Source organism: Silene latifolia, chromosome 6 (genome assembly GCF_048544455.1).
Source record: "Silene latifolia isolate original U9 population chromosome 6, ASM4854445v1, whole genome shotgun sequence".
Lineage (NCBI taxonomy): Eukaryota > Viridiplantae > Streptophyta > Magnoliopsida > Caryophyllales > Caryophyllaceae > Silene > Silene latifolia.
Window position 1 is genome coordinate 28850806 of NC_133531.1, and position 15743 is coordinate 28866548.

The 15743-nt window shown below is 33.1% G+C and overlaps 1 non-coding gene and 1 pseudogene across 1 annotated transcript; both read right to left on the reverse strand.

Moving 5' to 3' along the window:
- Nucleotides 1-1565: 1565 nt before the first annotated feature.
- Nucleotides 1566-1667, reverse strand: LOC141589039 (small nucleolar RNA snoR8a; annotated as a pseudogene).
- A 73-nt stretch (nt 1668-1740) lies between these two features.
- LOC141589036 (small nucleolar RNA snoR8a) lies at nt 1741-1831 on the reverse strand. Its single transcript, XR_012519994.1, has one exon. It is a non-coding gene; the product is annotated as a small nucleolar RNA snoR8a (small nucleolar RNA).
- Between the last annotated feature and the right edge of the window lie 13912 nt (nt 1832-15743).

Consider the following 15743-nt stretch of genomic DNA (forward strand, 5'->3'; position numbering starts at 1 on the left):
TGAGTGGGAAAGCACATGGGGATGTCCCACTATCCATCCATGTGCTTCTCACTTATAAGAGGTCTTATTGCGGTATAAAATAAAGCGGTCTAAAGCAAGACGGACTGGTAAACACAAATTCTTATTTCAGACCGTCATATCCGTCTGAAATAGTACTGGGACACCCCCATGGCCCCATGTACTTTCCCACTCACACCCTAAATGGGTTTTTTGTGAGAGAAAATGAAATTCTTATTTCAGACCGTCATATCCGTCTGAAATAGTACTAGGACACCCCCATGGCCCCATGTACTTTCCCACTCACACCCTAAATGGGTTTTTTGTGAGAGAAAATGGTATCCGTCTAACCATTTCAGACAGATATGAGTCATATGACGGTCTAAAATAAGAATTTGTGTTTACGTTAAAATGGTCGTTACAATTTGTTTGATTTTCATCCCCGAGCAAAAGTCGCGCTAATTAAGTCGCGATCCGGTTTTACTCTTAATTCTACTTTATTTATCTTGATCTACTTTCACCCTCTCAAGCAAAATGTCACGATCTAGGTCATCAACCCAATTATTTTCCACCTCACAACATTCTCAATCATATCCCACTTATCATATTATATAGTACTTTTTTTTATTATTCAACCAATAGAAATTGTACACCTAAAAGATCACTAGGGTGGTCAATTTTGTTCAACAATGGTCACAAATTAACCTTGGTAAAAGGTCACAAATTAACCATCAAAGATCAGCAATTATACTTGTTTAATTATATCATTAGTATGATCTAACAATTGATCTTGCTTGGGCATGGTCTAGGAAGTTCATTGAGAATCCCCCAATTTCACTATCGGACATTCAGACCTATTCATATCGCATTAGATTTGGTTCTAGCTTGCTTCTAGTGTTTTTTCCGTAGGTACGACCTTCGCACCAACCCTTATTCACCCTGTTTTATACGGAGTATGAATTTAGATCCTCTCCATTACCTTCTCTCCCTTTCCTCTCTTATACAACCATATTTTAATATATTTTCTCTCACCATCCATTAAACCTTTATTTTTATGAAAAAAATTACAAGCGTTGGATATCGCAATGACCGTTGATAAGAAATGAATGTCCATTTCTTTTGAGGAAATGCTGAGAATCCAGACCGGTTTTATATGCCAATCATTTTTTATTCCCACAAACAATTCTCGTCATTTACTTGACTTTACAAAGGGAGTATATACTTAGTTGATAAAATCAAATAAAATGGTTTCTGTTTCATTCAATCATTCCTTAATCCGTATGTTAAATTGATGAAAATATGGAGGTGTGCGTAACCCCAACTCAGTGCATTAACAAATTAGGGCTTTAAACACCACAATAATCACTTTTTGGAGTGCCTAAGCATTTATCATCGACATTTAATCAATGCTATGCAATTTTTAATGGCTATCTCCATCAATTACGCTAATACAGAAAAATAGAGTTTGATTAAATCGAATTAAAAATCTTAAAAATTGATTTACAACAATCAAAAATTTTAAATTTCAATTAAAAATAAAAACAATAAAACTGAAATTAAACAGAGTTGGTAGCTCATATACTATCCAGCTAAAATAAGGAGTCTATCATGCTACAAAAAATTTGTAGCATTCAGAACTTTAGTAATTTAATTATAATCACAGCTACCAACTACCCAGAAAATTGAAACAGTAAAAAATCATTAATTATGTTAAATAAAAAAATAAATTAATTGGGGGGTAAAAAAGCTCATATTCTATGGGTGTATAAGTGTCTATCATGCCAAGATGATGGCTAATTTCAGAACGAGGAATTTTTATAATCACCGCAATATTTACCCCAAAATAAACTTTCAAAATTTATCTAACACAAGATTAATGAAATCATCAAAAAAAAAAAAAAAAAATATTGAATGAAAGAGAAGAGGAAGATAAAGAGGTTTGAAGATATGAGATTTGAAAAATAGTGATACGGCTGTTGGTTAAATATAGAGGAGTTTGGGAGGCGCCAACTTGATTGTTTCCAAAACCCTAATTATGTGATTATATTTATGGACCTTATTGTGTAAGCTAATGGATCGGTAGCTATAGTCCATATAGAGAGTGTGGCCATTAATGGGTCGGCTTCTTATGGAAACTTATTGTAAGCTAATGCACTCGTTTTATATTGGGTGGGTGGGTTGGTTATCACTTGTATCTAGACCTGTTAGACGGATTAATCGGGTTGGGTACGAATCGGGTCAATTCGAGTTGGCAATAATTCGGTTCAGGTCAGATCATTTCGAGTTAACTATTATCATGTTATTTATGAATAATAAACAGTTTGCAACAATAAGTATTCGGTTCGGGTTATACTGGGCGGGTCAATTCAAGTTCTGTCAAGTTCGGGTATCGGGTTAAGTTATTCAGGTCAGGTCAATTTTGTCAGGTCTACTTGTTTGGATTTTGGAACAATGGAATATGGATAACATAAATTCTTGTCTAAGGCGGAAGTACCCGTCTTAAATGTAAGTCGGGTTAAATACCACAAATAAGACAAAAATAAAATGTCTAGATATATCCGTTTTAAGAGAGATTTGCCCTTTATATGCAAGTGAGGCTCTATTTGACCAGTTTTATTCTTAAGACGGATATATCCGTTTTAAGATAGACTAAAGGTCATGTTCTTTTGGACTTAAAGTCACTATCTTTAAGTTCAGTTCATCAAAACAAAGTTAAGTTTAGAAAAATTAAGCTTATAAGTTAAGTTAAGTTAAGTTCAGTAAAATTAAGTTAAGTTCAGAAAAGTTAAGTTGAGCTTTTATAACTTAAGTTAAGTTCAGTAAAATTAAGTTCAATAAAAATAAGCAAAATTAAGTTCAATTTAGAAAAGTTAAGTTCCAAGAGTTAAGCAAAATTAATAGTTTTATAAAACTGACGAGTTAAATTAAATTAAGTTAAGATTCCTTCAATTCAGAAAAGTTAAGCTCCTACGGAGTATAAGTTAAGTTCAGAAAAATTAAGTGTCTATAAGTTAAATTCAGTTCCTATAAATTAAATTAAGTTCAGCAAAATTATGTTTAAAAAAGTTAAGCAAAATTAAGTTTTGTTCAACTCCAACAATCTAATCTCATATATTGTATAACAGTCTCACAAAATACATATTGTCAAAATTATTATGTGCTATAAATAAACAAATGCATCCTCTTAGACCATCCCCAAGCAGTAGTCGCGTTAACTAGGTCGTGACCCGATTTTACTCTTAATCTCACCTTATTAATCTTGACCCATTTTCACCCTCCCAAACAGAAGGTCGCGGCCTAGATCATCAACCCAATCATTATCCACTTCACAACATTCCCAATTATTTTCCACATTCTCTACCCCATTTTTCTCTCTCTTACTTTTACATTTATTTTTCCTAACATTTTATAAATATAGTTATTTTTCTATTATTGTAAATAACTTAATAAAAAAAACTACCCCAATTTTTTACTACTATATTAATCTTATGTTGTACTTTACGGAAAAAATATTAAATAACAACGTTTTTATTTTGAAAAGTGATTAGACGATTTCATTAACAATTAAAAAAAATTATTGAAAAACGTGATTCGATATATAAAATACCGCATACATTTTTTAAAAAAACATTAAATACTACGAAATGTTAAAATGCATTAAAAGCAAATTCTAATTACGAAAGTTTTCCCAAATTCTAGTTACGTAAGTAGAGTAGATTAGTGTAGAGTAATTTTTTTATTGTTTTATAATTGTTCAACCAATAAGAAATGGACACATAGAAGGTCAATAAAACCATCCTTTTTTACCAACCTTGGTCACAAATTGACCATTTTTTGTTTTTGGTCACAAATTAACCACCTTTGGTCACACATTAACCATGCTAATTGCTTGATTAACCATGACCAAGCAATTGACCTTGCTTGGGGATGGTCTTAGTCCAAAGTCCAAAAAGTGAATTCGTTGTAGCTCTTTCATGGAAATATTACTCTTTCAATTTTTCATTGACTTTTTGTCAGTGATTTTTCATATCTTACATTCTCAGAAAAAAAAAAAAAAAAAAAAAAAAAAAAAAAAAAAAAAAAAAACTCCTTCTAATTCTATTCCTCACAAAATTAATGAAATTCGTTAAATTACCTAATCATGGATGCTAGTTTCCATGTCAATCAAGGAGATTAAATGAATTTAGAAATGAAATTAGGATTTGAAGTAATTGTTGTCAATGTCGTAGTGACCTCTGTCCACGGTCAAAAAGTGAATCTTTGATGCTGGAATTTCAATCTTCAAAGATTGGGCCAGCCTAACCAATTGTTGGTTGACGCAGTGGTAGCATGGGGCTGCGCTTGGTAGGGAGGTATGCGGATCGATCCCCCACAACTGCGATTGGGAGGGGTTTAAATACCGTAATCCTTGGACACGCCCCGAAATCCGGATTAGTCGGCCCAATGTGGTTCGGATTACCGGATGGTTTAGACCAAAAAAAAAAAAAAAAATTGGGCCAGCCTGGTGTAAAACTCGTTGGGCGGTGGTCTTCGTGGTGCGTGAATGACGACAAGGCCGGGAATGACCAATGGTCTGGAAGAGGAGATGTGGTGGTCCAGTAAATAGTCTGGCCGATAGTGGTTGGTGTGAGTAACTGAGAGATTTATTGTATTGAAATAAGAGAGGAAATAAGGGTATAGAAATGACGAGGGTATAATGAGATTTTGTGAACAATCATACCTCGATTGAGTAACACCTTTCACCTACCATTTACCTTTCCGCTTGGGTGTTCTAAATCGGACACATGGAGCTAAGCTGGTGGACACATTATTAAGCAAAGTTGATCAATGAAAATGTTTGCAAATTCTTTAGCATAATACCATGTGTTATGTCGACTAATTTTGACCTCAAACAATGATAAAGTAAACATAAAGGATGTAACCTCTAGCAAGAAGTAGAAGTTGGATCTCTCTAGGATGTGGCAATGTGCTCGTATTTGTGTTACTTTCAGACTTTATCAAATCTATACTCCTTAAACCTTCCATCGTTTTCTGTCTTCTCTTCTTTGAATTTGCAATTAAACTATCATGTCAGCAGTTTTTGTTTGGACTTTGGACCAAGAAGATGCATTTGTTTTTATTTGTACACATTCTCTCTTCTCAGACGGCTTATTCTGTTGAAGGCTTAAGACGAATTCTATATGACCATTTTTATTGTTAAATGTGAGCATTTCAGATAGAATAGGTCACCTAGAAGGAGATCTTCTGTTACTTGTACGACACATGTAATTTTGACAATATTTATTTTGTGAGACTATTGGACAATAAACATATATTCCCCCATTCCTATTCCGATCAATTGTTGTTCTTTGGTTTTGGCATAAAGACTAAGAAAAGATGAGGAGACCAATTACTAAATGACCAAATTGAGTGTAAATGCTCAGATTACTTATCAGGCTCATTCTTAAAATAAAAAGGACGGTTGAGACACCCAAAAATAAAACAGGACAACAAATGATCGAAACAAAAGGAATATGAGATTAGACTCTTTTGGAGTCTTGGAGTTAAGACTTGTTATTTGGAATAACATTGTTTGAACAAAACCAACTGAAATTAGCTTAATGAAGTTGAAAGTAACTACCTTAATAAACTAAATTTAACTTAAACTCAACTCAAAATTTAATTAACTTATATAAAATTAAATTAACTTAATCAAACTTAAACTAACAGAACATAGCATAACTAAGCCCTTAACTACTAAAATTAAATTAGCTTAAATTAAATATACTTATTTAAATTTAAATAACTTCATTAGGTAAGCTTAAATTAACTTAGTTAAGCTAACATAACTTAACATAACTAAACTAAATTAACCAAACCATTAGGTAAACTCAAATTAACTAAACTTATAAAACTTAACTTAGCTTAAATTAAATTAATTAAATCCTAGTTAAACTTATTCGCATAAATTAACCAAATTAAACTTAACCAAATATAATGTAAATATTAAATATATCTAATTGATTAAAATTAATTAACTTCCTAAATTAACTAAATTTAAATCAACTTAACATAATTTAACTTAATAAAATTGAACTCAATCTAATGGATCAAAACTAAAATGAATTGGATTAAACTTAACTAAAATTTTAATGACAAAAACATGACCTTTCTCCTTCCATTGCATAATGACAAACTTTTTCATAATTATTTGATATATGACACTTACATAATTATTTGGATTCAATCATTTTTCACAATACGTCAAATCTAATAAGCTTGACCCATACCTTAATTTATAGACTGGTTAAAGTAACACATATTTGATCAATAAGTATCTTGTACAACGGTCTTTTCCGTGTATTTTGCAAAAAAGAGATTACTTTTTGATAAATAATGACCACTTTAAATAAAATGATCATTTTTTAGTTATAAAAAGTAGTCACTTTTTTCTCGTCACACATACAAGAGTCTTACACTCTTACCATAGAATTTGTGATATTTGATTATTCACTTAGCTTTTTGAGTTCTCAACTTTACTTCTTTACATTGGCCAAAAGCTAGATGTTTATCCTACCTAAAACCAAATTACCCCTTAAATTAGGTTTGTTATTCCTAGGATAGATGATGTATCGTCAATTCCATGTTTTTTATTAGTTAATGAGTTCGTGACATCGTACGTCACATAATTATACAAGTCCAATAATTTATTTTTTGTTACATAGTTTTGGAATATGATAATGTCACTACACTTTTTGTAAATGTCATAACAGTATAAGCTAAGTCTAAGGGCATGTTATTATTCATTGTCTCGATCACAAACATGAGTGGCATTAGTAATTTCAAACTATTATTATTCATTGTCTCGATCACAAACATGAGTGACATTAGTAATTTCAGACAAACATTATGCCTTCCCTAGCTTTATTCCGCCTTATTTTCCGGCTAGCTATACGCCTATACCATTGTTTGTTTATTCATGGGAGACTTATTCTAGGTGAAGCGAGGCTTTACTACAAGGAAGTGTACGTAATTAGCGACCGTTTAACGAAAAATGCTAGAAGCTGGAATGAGGCGTTAGTACTTAGTACTTGGATCATTTTATTTTCAAGCATATATAAATGGAATACAAAGAATAAAACCGCTATATATACAGTCTCCATTAGTTAAAACATGTTTGAAATAGAAACGTTTTCTCGATTAGGCTTGGACACAAGTTTAAGAAATGATGAATAAATGACTTAATTTGCCTCACGATTAAAAGTTAACAATTCACTTAACACATTAAACTCTTGTGAGTGTCACCACTATCATAAGTCCATAGCTATGCTGTCAAGAAATCATTTCAACCAAAAGCTTAAACTGATAATTGGAGTTTTGAGATCAGTTTTATACTCTAACATATGCACTGAACTAGCCCCATAGCGAAAAGTGGCATCAATAATAGCTTTTCGGACGATTGACTTTTTTTTTTTTTTTTTTTTTTTTTATCGTTACATCATATTTATTTGCTTTGAAAATTTTATGGTTTTAGACCATACAATAGAATAAAAGCATAGCAACAACTACAAAGAGATAACAAAAACAATCCATTAACCGCAAGTTTACTTTATATCTCTCAATATTTTTCAGTAATTGAGAATGCAACATTCCATTTTTTACAATCTACACAAAGTAGATGCCTTTCCAAAAACCCTCAAAATTTCTACCACGTGCTATTATCCTCCTTAAAGTAACTTGTACTAATAAAGTAAAAGTAACACACGGGTGAAAATGCCAAAAATAAAAAAAGTTTACGTAAATTATTTTATTTTAATTTAGCCGGTAATTAAATTGTTCAATAATCGTCATATTTTAATAAATGGTAGAAATCATTAGGGAATTGTTGCATGGCCATCAACGAGTTACATAGATCGTTTAACCTTCGCTTAAGTAACGTTGATTCATAATGTAATCTCTCATTTTCACTTCTAACAATACGACGTTGGTACGTGACCGTGCCCAACCGGGTTTTAAACTCACGGTTTTGGATCTTAAGTCGGTCCAATTCGACTTTTAAATTCTCCATATGTATTTTTTTGCGAAATCTTGAACGTCGAGCAGATAGTCGATTTGACACCTTTCGTCTTAATTTAGGATCTTTATTTTCCTCGTAACTTCGAGATATGTCACCATTTGGCACAAGTTGTGTTGTAGTATCACGTAAATCATCTTGGGGAATTTCTTGAGGAATTGAGATATAATTATCAAGATAATTATCATGTGGGGGGAAATCAAATTGAACAAAGTTTTGAGTGTCAATCATTTTTGTGAATTATGATATTAGACTAAAGAAATTGGAAGAAAGTTTTTGAGCATATAAGGAGAGAAATTAGGAAGGGAAAAGGGAAGAATGGAGTTGGTCGAGGGCAGAATTTATAGAGGAGTTTTTGGAAGTGTGGAACCCACATGACATGAAACATTAACATGGGGCTAGGACCTGATAAAACCAACTCGACTCGATTGACCCAACCTAAAAAGGCTGGCTCGAGATACGAAATCGGCCCGAGTTGCCGCACTCGAATGACACCCGAATTTCGAATTGACCTGACCCGATACAAAAATGACCCGAGCATTCATAGACTCGTAACAGACCCGACCCGAAATGACCGATCTAAAACCACATAACCTGAAAATGACCCGACAAAACATAACTTTAATTGACCCCAAAAGACTTGAAATGCCTTTTTTTCCTTTAATCACTGACCTGAAAATGACCCGGCCCAAAACGACCCGCTTGACCCGTAAATGACTCAACAAACGTATTCGAAAAAATCTGGAAACTCGAAAGAACCCGACCTGACCCAAACTAACTCAATATTGTGATATACCTGAGCAGACCCGACCCGAATTGGTCCGACCCGAACCCGACCCATTGCCCGTTTTGCCAGGTCTAGGCACAAATGCTTAATGACTCTAATTTGTTTTTTTTAATCGATTCTTATTTAAGACGGAGATATCAATTTTATAGTCAAAACGGGTTAAATATTACTTAGTCACTTGCATAGATGAGATAAAATAGTACACATCAACAAGTCTCGCTTGTGACAGTCACAAACCCTATCCCACTTGCTCTCCTACTTGCAACTTGTGAGAGGTCTTAAACTTAGAGCATCCGCAAAGGTGAGGCTCCCCATATCTTCTCTTTCCTTTTCTTATTCGTCCACCTCATTTTCCACTAACTTTTCCATTTACCCTCTCCATTTCATAATTACATTTATGCAACAATGGGGTTCCCCAATTCACACACAAAAATTTGGGAACCTCCTCAAAAGTAACACAAATTGCCTTACTTTTTTTTTGGGGAACTCCTTTAAAAACAGTGGAACCTCAAATGTTGAGGAGTTTTGTGCAACAATAAGGAGCCTCATATGAAGAGAGAGAGGACATATGGGGAAACACCTCCCCCACCTTTGCGGATGCTCTTATGACTAAAAGTGTCCATTGTAAATGAAAATTTGTTAGTAAATATACAAGAAATAATAAAAATTTGGCTCACCTATTTAGATAGTTTTTTACTTAACTGTTTTAGTTATAATACAGTTATATTTGTCTTAAACTCTAAAGAAGACCAGCTGATTATTTTTATATTTATTTTTATTTTATTTTGGCACTTTGGTTGTTTGTTTTTTTTGTGCTTTTAATTCGATCTTCTTTTACTTTTCTATGATCTTGTTTTTCAATGATTTTATTTCTAGGGAGTTTGGAGGCAGAAATGTGGCAAGTCGAATGTAGGTGGGTGAGGTTGTGGGGTGCCACATTGCCAAACGAAACATTAGCTTAATGACGAAGAGTAAGTACAAAAGAAGAAACTAGACATTTTAGCCATACACCTTGGCGACCATGTTACAATGTTTTTGAGAATTTATGTGAATCATGATTTTCAACCAATGAGATCAAAGTATAGTCCTCCAATTGATACTCCTAGACACCGTTTGATACGATATTTCAGGTAGCTTGTTTGACCAAAATTTCAGCTACCTGATTTTTTTACAAGTGTTTGGCAAGTAACTTATTTGGTGAAATAAGGTACCTGAAATGAAATGCTACCTTATGTTGCATTTGAGAAATCTGGTACCTGAAATAACTTATTTTTCATTTTGTACCCCTTTATTCTATAATATTAAATAATTTTCATATCCATTTACGTCATTTTACCAAAATCAGCTACCTTTTCAGCTAGTTTGTCAAACACATTTTTATATAATCAGTTACCTTATCAGTTCCCAATTTTCAGCTATCTTATTAGTTACCTTTTCAGTTTTCAGCTACATTTTCAGGTAGTTTTACCAAACAAAACCCTATAGTCCTATATGACTTATCTTTAATACTTTGAAGTTTGATTCGGGTTGTTTAGAGCGAGTTATTCTAAAATAATTTCACTTATTTGAATTAAGGATAAAGTTGTAAAATGAGCATAAATTAAAAAAAATAAAAAATTATCCCACCATTTTAATTATTTGTTTATTATTAAGTTTTTTTTAATTAAATGAAGGGAGTAACTAAAATTGATCACTACTGACGATAAAATGGTTTCAACATAATGGGTTACGTTTTTTTCCGGTACATAAGAACAAAAAATACGACATACAAATGGTAACAAATTAGAGGTGACAAGATTATATAAATTGTGACATTTTTGGTAAATAGTGACGTGGAGCGTAAAAGTGAGTACAAAAGACAGGATGATTATTGTAAATATCATGTTATGACAGGATGATCAAAACATTTTATATACTTGTAACAATTAGTCTTGCTAAAGACGGGTTGGAACAAGTGACGGGTAATGCCATTCACAAAACGAATAGGAGGGACAAGGTGGGGGCACCCCATGTGCTTCCCTCTCTCCTCTATTTGGGTAATTTGTGACAAGAAATGGTATCCGTCACTCCAAAGTGACGGATACGTGCCGTGTTCAATAAGATTTTGTGTTTATATAAATTGTTCAATATATTACCTAAAGAATAATAAAGTAAATTAAAATCCTTACCGTAAAGTATTGTAGAAAAATTCCTTCTTACAAAATTTAGAATGCTTGTAAATTTAGGGAAATGATAATGGTAATGTCAACACTTTTTGTTAATGTCACAACAATACAAGCTAACTCTAAGAGCATGTTACTAACTAGTGCATAAATAGGATTATACATCCAATTGTACTTATAAGCGTTTGCATAAACCAAGGTATAAGAATCCGAGCTTATATGTATTCTTTCTGAGCTAATTCAAAGTTCATGTTTTTAATGTGTAAATAGGGGAACTCAATACTTTTTAATAAAACACATATTCTTTAACATAAAGTTCGGTACTTTATCACAAAGCTCAGATTCTACACCGTACAACATATACAACCGGTTGTTATAGTCCATGAATTGTAGCTAGTTTAAATCCCGTGCATAAATGCACGATTTTTTATAGATCAACATGTTAGAGAGTTTAGTAAAAAAAAAGATGATAAATTTAAAGCGAACTTAAATATTTACAAAACATGGATAAGTAGATATTAAGTTAAAGTGGAAGAATATATATATATATATATATATATATATATATATATATATATATATATATATATAGATTTAGGATCCTATGAGAACCATTAAGATAATGAGAACCATGAGAACCACTTACAATCCTTGGATTTAATTGAATTTGGACGATTGAGATTGTTGGTCTCAATAACTTCCCGAAATTTTCAAAATTATCAGACACCCCAAAACCCTCCAAACCAAATCACTTTGACAATTCCTCTTTCTCTCTCATCTTTCTGCGATCGTCCTCTTTAATCACCCTCTCCGATCATATCACTCTCCGATCATCCCTATGATCACCTTGTTTTCGACTCTTGTCAAACCGCTTCTCAAATTAGGGTTGAATTCATCAATCACCACCGTTTTCGCTCCTTCCACCGCACATTTCCGCGGATTCAGGTAAAGGCGATTATACTCCATACTTTCCCTAATTTGTTCATTCATGTATTTTTTCCTAAGATTCATCAATTTGTATCTTGCAATTAACCCTAATTTCCAGTTTTCCCTATTTCTTTTTCATTCCACAACTTTACGATATTAATGATATAAGTTAGGGTTTCATTCATTGTGTGTTCTGCTCTATGTTGTTTTGCTTCTTTTCAAATGTCATTTGATTCTTAGTTGTATTCCTCGATAATTACTTGTCAGTTGTCATAAGCTGTGTTTTGAAATTTTACACAATCCAATTAAAATTTATAGCAATATATATTAGCAAACTGTTTTATTAGTGATTTGGAAATCAGCTTTACAATAATTTATAGTTCATTCCCTGGAGATTCATTTCCAAGCTTATGTTTGCGTCATTTATGTTAGAAAAGCTTGAATGGTAAGGGTTTAGGCTTAAATAGCCTTATCAGTGCATAGAATAGCCTTGTAGATGCAAGAAAAAGTGATATATGTGCATTAAACAACCTTGCACATGCATGAAATATGTAAAATTTGCATCGTTTCGTCTTTTTGTTTTTTTTTCTGGAATTGATCCCCGTTTGAGTGACTCCTTGTATTTTTTGTTTTTGATCCCCGACTGAGTAATAATGGTAAGAGTTTAGGGCGCAATGACTCTATCAGTGCATAAAGTAATTACTTTAGAAGATCGGTTTCATGATAGTTTTATCACTAGCCCATTTTATACGAGAATTCATGTGTTTCAATACCAGGGTAATATGAACTTATAAAGCTGTAATTATGGTTTGAGTAAGGTCTATTACTCACAATCAGCAAGGTAATGATGACTAATACAAGCTTTATTTTTATTTGCAGCGTTGCAGCTGTTAATGCTAAAGACCAGGAGCATGATATTAATTAGAAAGAAGTCCACGGGGAGAAGCATTCACCGACAGTGGGCAGTTTACAGAGGTATTGCCTTAGTGAACTTGAAATTTGCCTAATAATGACGAACTTCCAGGTCTCTAAAAGGCATTAAGATGATGGATCTTCTCAGTTTAGTTTTGTTTATTCCTGAGCAATCAGTAGTACATTTACTGGCCAACTACGCCTTCAATTTTGGTCGCTTCCTGTCAGCATGGGACATGATAATGAAAGGTACTCGTTTTCTCCAATGATGTCGATATGGATGAATCTCCCCTGTCTTCATCATCTAAGAATATCTATCTACTACAGTCCCTTGAAGTTTTCTTTGTCCAAAATTATATATGTCCTATCAAGCTTCTCCATGAGCGGATTTGACTCACGGATGATCCAAATTATCAAAGCTCGTAAGGAACTGTACGCTCATTACTTCTGATAAAAGTGTTTTGGTCTAGATTTTTTGTTTGAATGCGGAAAATGAGCTCGTGATAAAGTGTCCTAAAATATGTAAAATATGCATCAATTCGTCTTTCTGTTTTTTTTTTACTTGATCTCGGTTTGAATGACTGCTTGTATTTTTTGTTTCTGATCCCCCCGGCCTATTAATAATGGTAAGAGTTTAGAGTGCAATGGCAGGGTAAATGAATGACTTTTTATGGAGAGGATATGGACGGATCTTAATATAGTATTTGGTACACTTAAAATCAGTATCTATTTTCATAATTCTGTTCATTTATTTAGGCCATCAAATATATTTGTCTATGTTTGCATTTTCGACCATCAAGATAATATTGATTGGCTTGGTGAAGTACTCGGCCCATATAGAACATACATGCATGAAAAAGCGATATATGTGCATTAAACAACCTTATGCATGCATGAAATATGTAAAAATATGCGCCATTTCGTCTTTTTTCTCTTTAATCCCCTTTTGAATGACATTTCCGAAAAATGTTACCTCGGAGTTGGCGAATCCTACCCTAACCCCTTTCCCTCAAAAGGGTTCACTCTGCCCCTCTAAAATGTCTTTTGCTCTTGCTGCCATTCGAATAAAAATAAGGGAAGGGGTTAAGGGTTGGATTAGCCCTAAACCCTTTCCCGTCCTAAATTTTAGGACCCTATTCCCCCATCGTTTGTCCCAATAATAATGGTTAGAGTTTGGGTGCAATAGACTTATCAATGCATGAAATAGTCCTGTAGATGCATGAAAAAGTAATATATGTGCATCAAACAACTGTGTACATGCATGAAATAAGGTTTTATGTGCATGAAATAGACTTATCAATGCATGAATAGTCCTGTAGATGCATGGAAAAGTAATATATGTGCATCAAACAACCGTGTACATGCATGAAATAAGGTTCTGTGTGCATGAAATAAGGTCTTATGTGCATTAAAAAGTTGCAGCAGTTGGTTCTGTTGGTTCTGTTATGATACTAATTATTGTTACTTAAGGACATTAATTTTATATGGGCATGAAATAAGATTATATGTGCATGAAATAAGGTTCTATGTGCATGAAATCAGGGAAATAACTATAGAGGAGATTTAATGTATTTATCGGCCTTTCAAGACATTTTAGTGTATTTATTACATATCTTACTAATATGTGAGAAAAGTTTCAGTGTACTTATGTCAGTTATTTAGGCAGCCATAATCATATGGTACGCCCATTATTTCATACTCGTATTTGTTTAGCGTTTTTTAAAGGCTATTAGCTCAATGGTAGAGCGAAGTGCTAATTTTGCACAAAGATATGGGTTCGAATCCCATATAGCCTATCAAATAACAAATTCCATGATTGCATCTTGTCGAAGACGAGATGCAAGCGGTACAGCCCAGATAAGATTAGGCATGCCATAATCATATATACATTCATACTTGATGCTCTTCAGTTTCACTACCATTCTCTCAGATGCAATGTGATGGACATTTTCTTTTTTGTTTTTATATGCAGCCATTTCAGCAAAAAAACAAGTAACACTGTAGAGCGTTCAAAATCTTCATAAGTAGTAGAGTTTCCCAGTGATAGCGAATCCAATCCATATAGTTATGATGAATCCCTTCTTCGTCTAAACGGACATCAAAATCAACTACGACTAGTTTCAGCCTTCAGACTGACATGAGTTGGATATTTCTTAATTATGTTCATAATCTGTGGCATCACAAACAAAATAAACTCCAACAACAATCATTTTGAGATTCAACAAATAAAAGAAAATACCCATCTCATTACACTTATTAGGAAGTTTTAGCCCTTGATGAATGACATTCGACAACTAACGTATAAACGTGTTGGTAAAGCCAATATGGGAGTTGAACCCACATCTTGTGCATTGCACAATGCTCTCCCATTTGAGCTAATTGACTTTTAAATAAAGTAAAACGAGAATATTCATAATGTAAATGCGCCAATGTGCGATATCAAAAAATTAAACATGAACAAGGGAAAGGGAAAGTGAGGCTAACAGAATGGTATAAGAGGTCATCCAATCTATAATTAACAAGTAAGTTCATCACAATTTTAATAGAGCTTTCATATTGTAAAAGTCGAGTATATGTCCTACATTTTATACCGCATATAGGTTAAATAATTTCTCAAGAATTTAGTAGTTGTATAAACAAAAGTGCTCTTAAGTTTCTCAATTTATGATTTCGTCTCTTTAGCTTACAACATTCTCAGGGCATAGTAGTATAGTGAAGTTGAGCCATCTATTATGGAGTCCTTAAAAAATCACAAATGTTAGGAAATGGGAGAAAAGAGATGAAACATAAATGTCTCATTCAATCAATCCTAATGAAATTCTATGATCAGCTAACGCCGAAAAGTTTTTATGGGTGCAATAGCCTTATCAGTGTATGAAGTAGGCTTGTAGATGCATGAAAAAAT